Source organism: Nyctereutes procyonoides, unplaced genomic scaffold, assembly GCF_905146905.1.
Source record: "Nyctereutes procyonoides isolate TBG_1078 unplaced genomic scaffold, NYPRO_anot_genome, whole genome shotgun sequence".
Taxonomy (NCBI): domain Eukaryota; kingdom Metazoa; phylum Chordata; class Mammalia; order Carnivora; family Canidae; genus Nyctereutes; species Nyctereutes procyonoides.
In genome coordinates this window covers 38,828,076-38,843,702 of record NW_026575125.1, presented here as the reverse complement: position 1 = coordinate 38,843,702, position 15,627 = coordinate 38,828,076, and the positions used below count along the sequence as shown (strand labels likewise).

Genomic DNA, 15,627 nt, shown 5'->3' with positions numbered 1-15,627 from the left:
ATGTTGCATTTTATTTTCTTAATCTCAGCAACTAGCTGCTACATCTGAGATGTAGCAGGCATCTAAATCAGCGAATGAATGACTGAGTGAGTGAGTGAATGCATGTAGGTCACCCCTTTTCCTCAGTCAGAATATGGAATTTTCAAGAACAGATGAACACCAATGGTCCTTTCCCATTCCCAGAATAAGGCAAGAATGGTAAAATAATTACTTTGGATGTGAAATTAGAAGCATTTTGCAATTTGAGGCTGGTAAACTGTGGAAATTTAATAGTTTGATTGCCTTTTGGAAACCACATGTGAAGCAGACAATCAAGCTTCTAGAATTTGGCACTGTTTTATAGTTCTATTTGCAGTGGTTTTAAAATAATGTGGCTTATATTCAGTACAAGTGCATTTTTGTTAATATTTTATCAGAGAGTTATTGTTTTCCCTTTGAATATGTCTCATTATGGGTGCTGCTGCATTATTAAGTATAAATGTGTTACATCCAAGGACCAATTTTCCTATCCCTGTGGTATGTACTTCTGATTCTATAATAGAAGTCAATGGGTAAGTCAGATTCATTTAATCCAAATTTACTTTACAGCACATTTTTTAGAATGCACGTGTTCTTTCCTTTGAGGAGTACCTGTGTATTCACATAATATATATCGTGTTCTGCAGCAGAATAAAGCAAGCAAATGCAGCCAAGTTCATTGTCAACACAATGGAGCAGCTGCATGATGACTGCAGACGTCATTGGATGCATCACCTGGGGACTCTTAGCCATTGGTACAATCAAGAATAAATCTTCCAAATTTTTGCCAGGAAACAGTAACACCTCCCATATACATGCTGCGATCTACATGCCTCTTTCTGGCAAATGTTTTAAGCCAAATATAATGACTCAACTCTGTTAAAAAGTAGTTATGTTTCAACTCTTTCTACAGAAACACTATCCAAGGACTGGAGGGCTTTTTGTGTATTTAGTAACTATTTTATGAATTTATAAGCAATTATTATTTTTTAAAGATTTGATTTATTTGAGAAAAAAAGTGTGTGAGAGAGAGGTCATCAGCAGGGGAGGATCAGAGGGAGATGAAGAAGCAGACTCCCTGCTGAGCAGGGAGCCTGACATGAGGCTCGATCCCAGGACCCCGGGATCATGATCTGAGCTGAAGACAGACACTTAACCACCTGAGCCACCCAGGCGCCCCTAAGCAATCATAGTTTTAAAATTCTGATGCATTAAGTTAGACATGCCTTGGGCAGATGAGAAGCACATACGCACAGCCATCCTCTGCCACATTGCTTAGCTGAAACCTAATTGCATAGGGAAGCTTTTGGTGGATAAGGAAAAATTTACCCTAGATCCGGGATTCACCTCCACCCTCTATTATGTTTGAAATCATTGTATTTCCTAGAGGAGAAATGCTAGAAGAGAGTTATTATTATTTTTTAAAAGATTTTATTTATTCATTCATGAGAGAGACAGAGACATAGGCAGAGGGAGAAGCAGGCTCCCCGCAGGGACCCCAATGCAGGACTCCATCCCAGGACCTCAGGATCATGGCCTGAGCCTAAGGCAGACCCTCAACCACTGGGCCATCCAGGCATCCCTCTAGAGAATTAAAAATATAATGAATTGTTGAGATGAACAGCATGACAGAGTAGAATCTTGTAGGTGCATCCAGCGAGGAAGTTGACATCAAGAAGGAAGAGAGTTCTCCCTTCAGTAAATCTTGAGGCAGGACCACATTCCAGAAGGCTTCTGTGCAGGCCCCAGCGCCTGCTCTCCTGCTACACACTGTGTGCCAGACTCTTTCTGGCACCTGCACCGTGCCTCTTGGAAATTAACCCTTGCCTGATATTTGGAAAATAGCAAACATTAACAACTTGGGAATGAGAACATATACAAGGGGAGGAGCTTTGCAAATAGATTTTTAAATGTACTAGAATTTTTTTTCTCCTCCCCAGTAGTTGGACTTAAGAAATTCCAAGAATAGTCAGATAAAGGAAATTGGTTTTCTTTTTTGTTGTGGTGATGGTGGCTTTTAACTGTTCTGTCATAAATTGGTTTTTCACAGGGGAAGAATGGTTAGATTAAATTAGTTTTCCCCAAACTGTGACGCGAGATCTTCAGACAACTGCCATGGGCATCAGGTAGGAGCTTGATAAAATTAAAAATCCTTGTGTCCTGGCCTACAGAGTGAGTCTCTGGGTCCTACCAATCTGCCAAGTCGACCTGCTTCTCAGGTACATCAGAGTTTGAGATCCACTGGGCTAGGTGGATATGAGGGCCCCTCCTCCTACAAAATTCTGTGAGGTTTGGAAGGTCTTTCCAAAGGTAAGCTTGTTGGTAATGGGAATTTCTATTCCTCCTTTAAATTTACTAAGCCTGAAACTGGCTTCTTCAAATAGGATTTAGTTTACAGATGAGGTGCGGTATCTAGACATCTGGTCACTCTTGGGTTATGTGAACAGATAGCACTTGAGCATTTACTCAGGGAATTTGATTTGGAAGAGATCAATCAAGTAACCTGAGTCTTAGTGATTCTCATGATATCTGGGAGGCTACTTAGTCTACGTTTTTCACGCACCTTCTGTTTAACTTCAACAAATCCAAATTCATTCAGATTAGTTCCTCCCTGCATAGACTTTATTTGTCTTCAAAACCTATAAGAGATTGAAGAAAACTTTCCAGAGAACCATGTAAGGCCTTAAAAATTCAGCAGGGAAGTTGACATCAAGAGGGAAGGGAGTTCTTGCTTCAGCAAGTCTTTCCCTCTATACTATTGTCAGATTAGAACAAACCTTGCTTCCAGCTGGTAAGGTTGTGGAGCAATTGGAACTCTCATATATTATTGATGGGAGTGGGAAATGGTGCACCCACTTTAGAAAAAGATTTGGCAGTTCTTTAAATTTAAAGATGCACCTTTCCTATGACCTAGCAATTGCACTCCTAGGTATTTACCCAAGAAAAATGAAAGCTCGTGTTCATACAAAGACTTGTACTGAAATATTCTAAGCACCTGCATTCATAATAGGCAAAAACTGGAAACAGCCTAGGTGTTCATCAACAGAATGGCTAAATAAACTGTGATATATTTGTACAAGGGAAAATATCCACTGCTAATATACCCAAGACATAGATGAATTTCAAAACATTGTGCTGAATGAAAGAAGCCGTACACAAAAGATTACATACTGTATGATCCCATTTACATGTTCCCGGGTCTGTTTATTTGCAGTTCCAGGCTGCTCCACAGAAGAAACTCTGGCAGAGGGCCTGGGCTGGGAACAGCACCCAATTACAATAATAACCACCATTACTGAATGCTTAAGGGCCTGGCACTAATCTAAAATTGGAGTATTACTCCTATTTTATGGATGAGAAAACTGGGTTTCAGTCAGAACATATGACTTGCCCAAAGCTTTATAGAAAATAGGCACTCTAGCTAGGTCATTTCTATCCCAAGACTGTCTTTTTTCCAAAGCAGCACTTAGGGGTGCTTTTGTCAAGAAGAGGGTATTGATGAGGCAGGAAGAGAAATGAAATCAGCCTTGGTCCTCTGCCTAAGGTGGAGGGGGTGCTTTGTGGGGTGGGCACTATGGAAGATCCACTATTGTCTGATAGATATTTCTTTCAGGGGTAGAAACTACCTTCACCCTACTTCACAATCTATTGAGCAATTGCTAATTTGTTCCTCACAAAAGCCCAGAAGCAGATAAAGAAGTTGTCCTGGATAAATAAATTACAGGACTCAAGTCTCCTAACAGGATTTTGAACTGGTCCACAGGACCCATGTTAAACTTTCTGGTAGGCTAAGTTATTACGTAGGACAAAGATGTAAAATGTCTTACATGTTTTGGGGGTTGCTTTTTTTATGTGTAGTGGCTTCAGAAGGTACTGAACAAAGGGATATGTTTTCTATCTCAAATCAGGGAGTGAGAGTGGGGGTGTGTTGAGGTGGGGCAGGGGGAAGGCGAGGTGTACAGAGTCTGTCCATTCTGTTTTTGTGGCAGCATAAATACATTTCTGTTATGGCTTAGACTAGTGATTCCAAAGCTGGCACTTCAGATTCCTTGACAATCCTAGGTATTTACCCAAGATGAACACCTTCTGAAGCCATAACAGATGAGTCTTTGACATAGGAACTCACATGGTGAAGGCATGTCCCCAGATCCTGTGAGAAGCTGATGAAAACCTTGGATCTTTTCCTCAGAGAAACAAACCCACATGCAAAATTCTCCATGCAATCTAAAAAGGTTGATAAGCTTTTTAAAATCAACCTAGGGGGTCCCTGTTAAGAATTGGATAGTAGTAGCCTGGAAATTTACCCAGAGTACCTTGGGGTGGGAGTGGAGCTCTAGCTTCTGGCCAAGAGAGACTGGCTGGTGTAAAGAGCCTTGGAGTGGGAGTAGCAATCTCAGCGTTGCCACTTTCCCAGCTGTTTGGCCTCAGACAAGTCCTTTCTGAGCCTTAATTTCCTCATCTGGAGAACATGGGCAATAATGTCTGTCTTGATCCACCTTGCTGAGAAGAATATCAATGTGACATAGTCTCATTCTTTGTAAATTTTCAATCATTTGACAAATGCTGATTGTGTCAGATGCAGGCCTAAGTGCTAGGTTTACAGAGACGAATCAACCAGTTAGAATTTCCTGCCATGGGGTTACCACCTGTGGCTCAGTCAGTTAAGTGTCTGACTCTTGATTTCAGCTCAGGCCAGATATATCTGGGTCGTGAGATCGAACCCTGCATGGAGTGATGCAGGAAGAGACTCTGGCAGGGGGCCTGGGCTGGAAACAGCAAGGAGTCTGCTTGAGATTCTCTCTTTCTCTCTTCTTCTGTTCCTCCCCCTGCTCTCTCTCTTCCTCTCTCAAATAAATAAATAAATACATAAATAAAATCTTAAAAAAAAAAAGAATTTCCTACCATGGTGGGGCAGGGAATCAGGTGATGAGTTATAAGTAAATAAATGAATAGAACAAAATGAACAGAACAAACAGAACATAATGTCAAAATGTTCATTACTTTCAGAGCTCTTATCACTGACAGTAGCAGAGGGAAAGAACATGGTGGGGAGATAGTAAACTACTTGGAACAGTTAGGGGCAGTTCCTAGTAAGAGGAGCCATTTGAGTCACTAAGTCATTAAGAAAACAGAAGTGGCAATGGAGATACCGAGAAATAGGCAGATTGAAGATATACTTTATTTTACTAAAATAGATAGAACATCGACAGGATTTAAAATTCGAAAGGTACAAAAAGAAATGGAGTAAAAGTTTCCCATCTACCCAGCCACTTAGAACCTCTCCCTAGAAGCAACACATTGTATCAGCTTCTTATGTACTCTTCTAGAGATTTTTTTCATATGCAAGCAAATACATTTCCACTAATGATATTGCTTTGTATATGATGTTCTGTACCTTGCTTTTTTTTTTTTACAGTGTATCTTGGAAATCACTCCCTGTTAATATTTAAGCAGATACTTCACTCATTTTGATGACTCCATACAATTCTATTGGACGCATGCACCATAATTGATTTAACCTCTTTGCTAGTGATGGACACTTAGGTTGTTTCCAAACTTTTGCTGTTACAGACAGCGCTGCATCTGGTAACCGTGTGTCAGTGTATCTGGAGGATAAATTCCTGGAAGTGGAATTTCTGGGTGCATTTGTAACTTTAACAGACACTGTCACTTGCTCCTCTAAGATGTCCTGCCAATTTATAGCCCCAACTAGCAAAGTTTGAGAGAGCCTTTCCCCCACATCTTTGCCAATTACTGGATTATCAAATTTTTTGGAGCGTGGGAATGTGATAAGTGAAGAGTTTCTGGGTGTTTAATTATTTATTTATCTTATTATGAGCAAGTTTGAGCATCCTTCCCCACATTTAAGAGGCATTTGTATTTCATTCTCTGTGAGCTGCCTGCTCATAGCCTCCACCAGTTTTTCTTTTAGGCCAATGGTATTTTATTTTTTGATTTTATAAATGTCATTTGAATCGCAATCACTTTTCCTGGTTTGTTGTTTGTCTCTTGACTCTGGTTATGGTACTGTTTGCCATCCAGAAATATTTCATTTTTTGTAATTGATACCAATAATTTATTTTATGGCTCTGAGTTTTAGGTCAGCTTAGGCTATTTGGCACTTAATGAAAGAGTGCTTCTAGTATGTTTATAATTCCATGTTTTTTACATTTAAATCTTGACTCTATTTGTAATAGGTGAGAGGTATGGAACCACCCCATGCTTGCCAGTAGTTGCAGTGTTATTTGTTGAATAACTCAGCATTTCCACACTGTTTCAACATGCCACTTCTATCATCATATACTATTTTTCTGTGGTAACTGTCTCATTTCTGGACCTTCTGTTGAAGTGATCTGTCTATTCATGCATTATTATCACATGGTCTTAATTGTCAGAGCTTTGTGATACATTTTAATATTTTGTAAATCTAGTTTCTTGTTAGCTATCTTCTTTGAAAAACAGTGATTGTTTACTCTTGATTCTTTTTTTTTTTTTTTTTTTTTTTTTTGCCCACAAGGACTCTAGAAATAGTTTATCTATTCCCAGGAGAAATTCTATTGATATTTTTTAGTTGGGCTCCTGTTAAACCAATAGTTTCATTTAGGGAAAATGAACCATTTCTATGACACTGATGCTTCCTATCCAAAAATACATCATTCCTTTCCATTTTAGAAAGTTTTTCTTGTGTCTCATGGGAACATTTAAATGTTTTTCATGTAGATCAGGCAAATACTTTAAGTATATTCCCAGATATTTTATCTTTTCACTGGTTTTTGTAAATGGGAATCTTTTCTTTCACCAGCTCTTCTGCTTGTGTATATGAAGGCTATATATTAATTTACATGTATTTCTATTTAATTTTTATCTGTAAATTTTATTGAATTATCTTATTTTTTATACTGATTTTTCAGTTGATTTTTAGATTTATCTTTAGGTTTACAGTTGTGCCAAATAATAGTGATAATTTTACCTTCTCATTTCCAGCTTTATACCTTTAACTTATTTCTTTTGCCTAATCACATTAGTTAGTATTTCCAGATTAAGGTTAAATAAAAATAATGATAGTGAACTTTGTTATTTATTCCAGTCTCAGATGAGAATGCTTTCACTGTGTTCCCATTAAGCATATGCTGACTTTAGAATCTATATATGAAAAATATGTATGTTGACAGAAGGAGCTTGGGAAGATGGTGGAATAGGAGGACCCTAAGCTCACCCATCTCACATTTACAACTAGATACCACTTACAGCCTTGTAAATAAGCTGGAAGGTGATCAGAAGTCTGGCAAAACAAACCCCACAACTAAAAGAAGCTGAATTTGAGAGTTTAGGAAGGGCAGAATTGGTGGTCAGGAGCTGCCTTAGGAGGGAGGAAGCTGTAGGCATGGTTAGGGGAAAGAAATGGTTCCTCACCACACTGGAGCCCACATTGGAAGACAATTACCCCTAACATCTGCTTTGAAAACTAGAGGGGCTGAATTCCCTGAGTTTGTACAACCAACAGGACTTGGAGCCTAGAGATTTAAAAGTCAGCTGGCTTAGCACTGGGCCAGCCAGGAGGGCAAGTGATAGCTGGGTCCCTGCCCTTAAAGAGACAACAACCCATGGAGAGGCAACATAGAAGCAACAGTTTGCACAACGTTGGGGGCAAATGGGAAGAAAATCTGTTTATGCTGATCTTGGAGCATGTTCTCTGGGAACAAAGGAACTGGCAGTCACAACTTTCCTCCCCCACCCCCCAACGGAAGCACAGAGCCACCTGGGAAGCATCACTGCACAGACACTTGCTACCTAACCTGCCAGCAGTGCACTCTGCCCTTGCATTCTCCTGAAGACTTGCCCATTACAAGCCTGATGGCCTCAGCCCTGGGCTCAGCACAAATTTTGTTAATGCCTCACACGTGTGCCATGCATGCTCATGCTCCATATTCTTGGCCACCTCTGCCTCGTGCTAATCCCCTGGCTGCCACGCCCACCATGCTTCATGGGAACCAACCTAGGATTAGCATCTCGGTGAAAATTTTGCTAACACCACCTCCCCACCCCCAGGGCCTCCTGTGGTCCAGCCCCTCCGAGTTGGCCTGATTGTGTCTCACTAACACCACAGAGAGCAAGCACAGCCCATAACAGACAGTTAGTGCACTTGTCCGGGCTGAAAGAAAAAGCAATTCAGACACAACAGCAAGGTGTAAGCAACAAATATAGGAGACTCTTCTGAAATGCCAGGTGAATGGGGGACACTGCACTGCAGGGCACTACAGGACCTGTTCTCCATAAAGCCATTACTTTCTTTTTTAAAAATATTTTATTTATTTATTCATGAGAGACACACACAGAGAGAGGCAGGCAGCCATATAGGCAGAGGGAGAAGCAGGCTCCCCATGGGGAGCCTGGTGTGGGGCTCAATTCCAGGAACTCAGGATCATGAGCTGAGCCAAAGGCAACTGCTCAACCACTGAGCCACCCAGGTGCTCAAAGCACTATTTTTTAAAAAATATTTTATTTATTTATTCATGAGAGGCACAGAGAGAGAGAGAGAGAGAGGCAGAGACACAAGCAGAGGGAGAAGCAGGTTCCATGCAGGGAGCCCGACATGGGACTTGATCTCAGGTCTCCAGGGTCATGCCCTGGGCTGAAGGCAGCATGAAACCGCTGGGCCACCGGGGCTGCCCCAAAGCACTATTTTCAAAAGCAGGAGATGTAGCTGATTTTCCTAACACAGAGAAAGAGACAAAAGAGGTAGACAAAATGAGAAGACAGATGAATATGTCCCAAATGAATGAACAAGACAAGGCTTTGGCCAGAAATCTAAGCAAAAATGGAAATAAGTATTATGCCTGAAGGAGAATTTAAAGTAATGATCATAAAGATACTCACTGGACTTCAGAAAAATGTGGGGGACATCAGTGAGATCTTTGATAAAGAGATAAAAAATAACATCAGGGATGAAGAACTCAATACATGAAATTAAAAATATAATAGATGGAATAAATAGTAGGCTACCAGAAGCAGAGGAATCTATCAGTGACCTGGAGGATAGAGTAATGGGAAGTTATAAAGCTGAACAGGTGATAGACAAACAAATACTACATAATGAGAATATACTCAGATAGCACAGTGATTGAATCAAGCATAATAACATTCACATTATAGGGATCCCAGAAGGAGAAGAGAGAGAAGGGGGGGTGCTGAAAATGTATGTGAAGAAATAATAGCTGAAAACTTCCTGAACCTGGGGAGAGAAACAGAGATCAAGATTCAGGAGGCACAGAGATCCCCAACAAAATTAACCCAAGGAGGTCCACACCAAGACACCTAATAATTAAAATGGCAACAAATAGTGACAAAGAAATAATTTTAAAGATTTCAAGAAAAAAGAAGACAATCACATATAAAATAAACCCCATAAGTCCATCAGCTTGTTTTTCAGCAGAAACTTTGCAGGCCAGAAGAGATTAACAATATATTCAAAGTGCCGAAAAGGAAAAATCTGCAGTCAAGTATATGCTATCCAGCGAGGCTATCATTCTGAATAGAAGGAGAGATTAAGAGGTTCTCAGACATACAACTGTTAAAAGAATTCATAAGCATTAAGTCAGCCCTATGAAAAATATTAAAGGGGGTTCTTTGTGTGGCAAACAAAAACCATAGGTAAGAGACATAGGAAACACAAAAGCAAAAAAGTAAATATATCTGTAAAAATCAGTCAAGAGAAACACAAAATACAAGGATGTAAAATATGACACTAAATTTCTGAAACATGGAGGACAAAGGAGTAAGAATGAGTCCAAAATTAAGTGGCCATAGCTTAATATTATATGCGGAAGATGTTACATATAAGCTGATTAGTAACCACTAATCAAAGAACAATAAATACACAAAAAGTAAAGACTAAGGAATTCAAGTGTTTCGCTAAATAAAGCCAAGTAATCATGAAAGAAGATAACATGAGAAGAAAAGAACAGAGGGGGGGGGGGACAAAAAAAAAGAAAACAGAGAGGAACTACAAATGCAACCATAATACAAACAACAAAATGGCAATAAAGGGATGCTTGGGTGGCTCAGTGGTTGAGCATCTGCCTTTGGCTCAGGGAGTGATCTGGGGTCCAGGATTGAGTCCTGTATCGGGTTCCTTGTGGGGAGCCTGCTTCTCCCTTTGCCTGTGTCTCTGACTCTCTCTCTCTCTGTGTCTCTCATGAATAAATAAATAAAGAAATCTTTAAAAAAAAACAAAAAAATCTCAAAATGGCAACAAATACACACATATCAATAATTAGTTGGAATATAAATGGACGAAATGTTCCAATCAAAAGACATAGAATGATAGAATGTATATAAAAAAAACAAGGCTCATTTATATGCTGCCTATAAGAGACTCATTTCAGACCCTGACACATGCAGACTGAAAGTGAAGGGATGGAAAAACAGTTATCTTGTAAATAGAAGTGAAAAGAAAGCCAGAATACCAATACATATATAGAGCAAAATAGACTTTGAAACAAAGGCTATAACAAGGGACAAAGAGGGATACTATATAATCATAAATGGTACAAACAACAAGAAGATATACCAATTGTAAATTTATGAACCCAACATGGGAGCACCCAAATACATAAAGCAGTTAATAACAAACATAAAGGGAATAATCAATAGTAATACAATAATAGTTGGGGATATTAACACCCCACTTATATCCATGGACAGATCATCTAAACAGAAAATCAACAAAGAAATAAAGGCTTTGAATGACACAGTAGACCAGATAGATCCAACAGATATACTCAGAACACTTCATCCTAAAACAGCAGAACACATATTCTTTTCAAGTGCACATGGAACATTTTTCAGAATAGATCACATAGTAGGCCACAAAAGAAACCTCAACAAATTCCAAAAGATCAAAGTCATATCATGCATCTTTTCTGACCACAATGCTATGAAATATGAAATCAACAAGAAAAAACCTGGGAAGATCACAAATACATGGCAGTTAAATGACATGTTAGTAAACAATGAAAGGGACAACTGAAAAATCAAAAACAAAATAAAAAAATAAATGGATTAAAAATGAAAATGAAAACACAATGATCCAAAACCTTTGGGATGCAGCAAAAGCTGTTCTAAAAAGGAAGTTAAGTAGGAAAAAATAACATGAAAATCAATAGATAAATATTAATTCTGAGAAAAAAATAAAAGGGAAGTTACTAGCAATACAGGCCCACCTCAAGGAGTAAGAGAAATCTCAAATAAATAACCTAACGTTACATCTAAAGGTACTACAGGGGCATCTGGGTGGCTCAGTTGGTTAAGTGTCTGACTTTAATTCAGGTCATGATCTTGGGGTCCTGGGATTGAGCCCCACATAGGACTTTATGCTCTTCAGGGAGTCTGCTACTTCCTCTCTCTCTACCCCTCCCCCTCTCAAATACATTAATAAGATCTTTTAAAAAATAAAAGCACTAGAAAATGAACAACAAAATGAAAACCAGTATAAGGAAAGAATAAGATTAATATTATTATTAATAATAAGACTATTATTAAATATATTATATAATTATATTACTAAGATTATATTATTATTAATAAGATTAGAGCAAAGAAAAAATAAAAAACAAAAAACCAATAGAACAGATCCATGAAACAGAGCTGGTCCTTTGAAAAGATCAACAAAATTGATAAACCTTTAGCTAGACTTATCAAATAAGATAGAGGTCAAATCAATAAATTCAGAAATGAAAGGGGAAAAATAACAACTGACAACACAGAAATACAGAAGTTTGTAAGAGTACATTATCGAGAATTATATGCCAACAAATTGGACAACAATGGATAGAAGATATGGATAAATTCCTAGAAACATATAACCTCCCAAAATTGAATTGGAAAGAAATAGAAAATTTGAATAGACAGATTACCAGCAATAAAATTGAATCCATAATCAAAAAACTCCCAACAAACAAAAGTCCAGGGCGAGACAGCTTCACAGGTGGATTCTACCAAACATATAAAGAAGAGTTAATACCTACTCTTTTTGAAATTTTGCAAAAAATGAAAAGGAAAGAAAACCTCCAAGTTCATTCTATGAGGCGAGCATTGCCCTGATACCAAAGCCAGATAAAGGCACTACAGAAAGAGAACTACAAGCTAATATCTCTGATGAACATAGATGCAATAATCCTTTTTTTAAAAAAGGATTTTATTTATTTATTCATGACAGACAGAGAGAGAGAGAGAGGCAGAGATACGGGCAGAGGGAGAAGCAGCCTCCATGCAGGGAGCCTGATGTGGGACTCGATCCGGGGTCTCCAGGATCATGCCCTGGGCGGAAGACTGCGCTAAACCACTGAGCCACCCGGGCTGCCCAGATGCAATAATCCTTAACAAAATATTAGCAAACCAAATCCAGGGATACATTTAAAAAGTTTTTTTTAAATTTATTCATGAGAGACACACAGAGAGAGGAGAGATATAGGAGGAAGGATAAGCAGGCGCCCTATGGGAGCCTGATGTGGGACTCCATCCCAGGACCCCAGGATCACAACCTGACCCGAAGGCAGATGCTCTACCACTGAGCCAGTCAGGCGCCGCCCCCCCCCCCAGGACACATTTAAAAAATCATTCACCATGATCAAATAGGATTTATCTCTGGGATGCAAGGGTGGTTCAATATTCACAAGTCAATCAGGGTGATATGTTATATCAATAAAATAAGTGATAAAAACCATATGATCATTTCAATAGATGCAGGAAAATTATTTGACAAAGTATAACATCCATTCATGATAAAAACCCCCAACAAAGTAGGATTAGAGGGAACATAATTCAACATATTAAAGGCCATAAATGGGCATCCCAGGTGGCTCAGCAGTTTAGCACCGCCTTCGGCTGGGGGGTTGATACTGGAGACCTGGGATGGAGTCCCACATCCTGCTCCCTGCATGGAGACTGCTTCTCCCTCTGCCTGTGTCTCTGACTCTCTCTCTCATGAATAAATAAATAAAATCTTTAAAAAAATAAAGGCCATATATGAAAAACCAGCAGATAACATCATACTCAATGGTGAACAATTGAGAGCATTTCCCCTAAAGTCAGGAACAAGACAAGAATGGTCACTCTTACCGATATTATTTAACATAGTACTGGAAATCCTAACTACAGCAATCAGACAAGAGGAAGGAATAAAAGGCATCCAAATTGGTAAGGAAGAAGTAAAACTTTCACTATTTGTAGACAACGTGATACTACATATAGAGAATCCTAAAGACTCCACCAAAAAACTATTAGAACTGATAAATGAATTTAGTAAGGTAGCAGGATACAAAATCAATGTACAGAAATCCATGGCACTGTTTTATACTAATAATGAAGCAAGAAAAGTTAAGAAAGGGGTCCTATTTGCAATTGCACTAAGGTTAATAAAATACCTAGGGATAAACTTAACCAAGGAGGTGAAAGACCTGTTTTTGAAAACTATAAAACATTGATGAAAGATATTGAAGATAACACAAACAAGTAGAAAGATGTTTCATCCTCAGGGATTGGAAGAACAAATATTGTTAAAATGTCCATACTACCCAAAGCAAACTACAGATTTAATGGAATCTCTATAAAAATACCAACAATATTGTTCACAGAACTAGAACAAACAATCCTAAAATTTACATGGAATCACAGAATACCCTGAATAGCCAAAACAATCTTGAAAAAGAAAAGCAAGGAGCACCTGGGTGGCTCAGTGTTTAAGCGTCTGCTTTTGGCTCAGGTTGTGATCTCAGAGTCCTGGGATCAAGTCCCTCATTGGGCTCCCCACGGGGAACCTTCTTCTCCCTCTGTCTATGTCTCTGCCTCTATCTCTCTGTGTCTCTCATGAATAAATAAATAAAATCTTAAAAAAAGAAAATCAAGGTGGAGGCATCACAATTCCAATTTCAAGTTATATTACAAAGCTGTAGTAATCAAACGGTATGGTACAGACACAAAAATAGGCATATAGATCAACAGAATAAAATATAAAGCCCAGAAATAAACTCATGTTTATATGGTCAACTAATCTTTGACAAAGCAGGAAAGAACATCCAATGGGAAAAAGATGGTTTCTTCAACAAATGGTATTGGGGAGAACTGGACAGCAACATGGAAAAGAATGAAACTGGACCATTTCCTTACACCATACTCAAAAATAAATTCAAAATGGATTAAAGACCTAAATGTGACACCCAAAATATAAAAATCCTAGAAGAGAACACAGGCAGTAATTTCTCTGACATCAGATAGAAACACTTCTAACTAGATACATCTCCTGAGGCAAGAGAAACAAAAGCAAAATTAAACTTGGGGCTACATCAAAATAAAAAGCTTCTTCACAGTGAAGGAAACAATCAACAAATTGAAAGATATCATACTGAATCGGAGAAGATATTTGTAAATGACATAACTGATTAAGGGTTAGTATCTAAAATATAGTCCTTTTCTGGGTGCAGTGTCACAGGGTGAGGAGCTTTCATCTATCTTGGCAGCCACACCATCCAAGGTTCTCTGCAGTCTATGCAGCTTTTTCAGAGGCAAGACAGCCACAGTAAATGGGGCAATGGCCACAACAAGGTGAATGGGTGATCCCTGGAGGTGGCTGAGTCACACTCACTGCAATACCAGCTACTGGAACCTGTTCTGCTTCTGGGCAAGGAGGGATTTGCCAGGGTGGATATCCGAGTCCGAGTGAGGAGTGGTGGCCACGTGGCCCAGATTTACACCATCTCCTAATCCATCTTCAAAGCCTTGGTGGCCTATTACCAGAAATCTGTGGATGAAGCGTCTAAAAATGAGATCTAACAAATCCTCATCCAGTAGAACCAGCAGACCCTGCTGATAGCTGATCCCTGGCAGTGTAAATCCAAAAAGTTTAGCAGTCCCAGTGCCCATGCTCACTACCAGAAATCCTGCTGATAAGTCCATCATGAGGATCAGGGTTCATTTGTTTTTTAAAGATTTCATTTATTTATTTGAGAGAGACAGAGAGCAATAGAAAGAGTATGAACAGTGGGGAGAGGGAGAAGCAGACTTTCTGCTGAGCAGGGTGTCCAATTAGGGGCTTGATCCCAGGACCCTGGGATCATGACCTGAGCCGAAGGCAGACACTTAACTGACTGAGCCATTCAGGTGTCCCCAGGGTTCACCTTTATAATAAACAATTGTCACAGGAAAAAAAATATAGAACTTTTACAAATCAACACCCAAAAAACAATTCAATTTAAAAATGGGCAGAAGACATGAACAGATATTTCTCCAAAGAAGAACTATAGATATCCAACAAACACATGAAAAGGTGCTCAACATCACTCATCACCAGGGGAATGGAAATCAAAACTACAATGAGATATTAGTTCACACTCACCAGAATGCTTAAAATCAATAACACAAGAAACAACAAATGTTGGCAGGGATGTGGAGAAAAAGGAACCCTCTTGCACTGTTGGTATGAACGCAAACTGGTGCAGCCACTGTGAGAAACAGTATGGAGATTCCTCAAAAAGTTAAAAATAGGACTACCCATGGGGCACCTGGGTGGCTCAGTTGGTTAAGCATCTGATTCTTGATCTTGGCTCAGGTTGT

At 39.1% G+C, this 15,627-nt stretch overlaps 1 pseudogene; it reads left to right on the top strand.

Moving 5' to 3' along the window:
* Positions 1-2,133: 2,133 nt before the first annotated feature.
* LOC129517896 (40S ribosomal protein S16-like) lies at positions 2,134-14,884 on the top strand (annotated as a pseudogene).
* Positions 14,885-15,627: the final 743 nt, after the last annotated feature.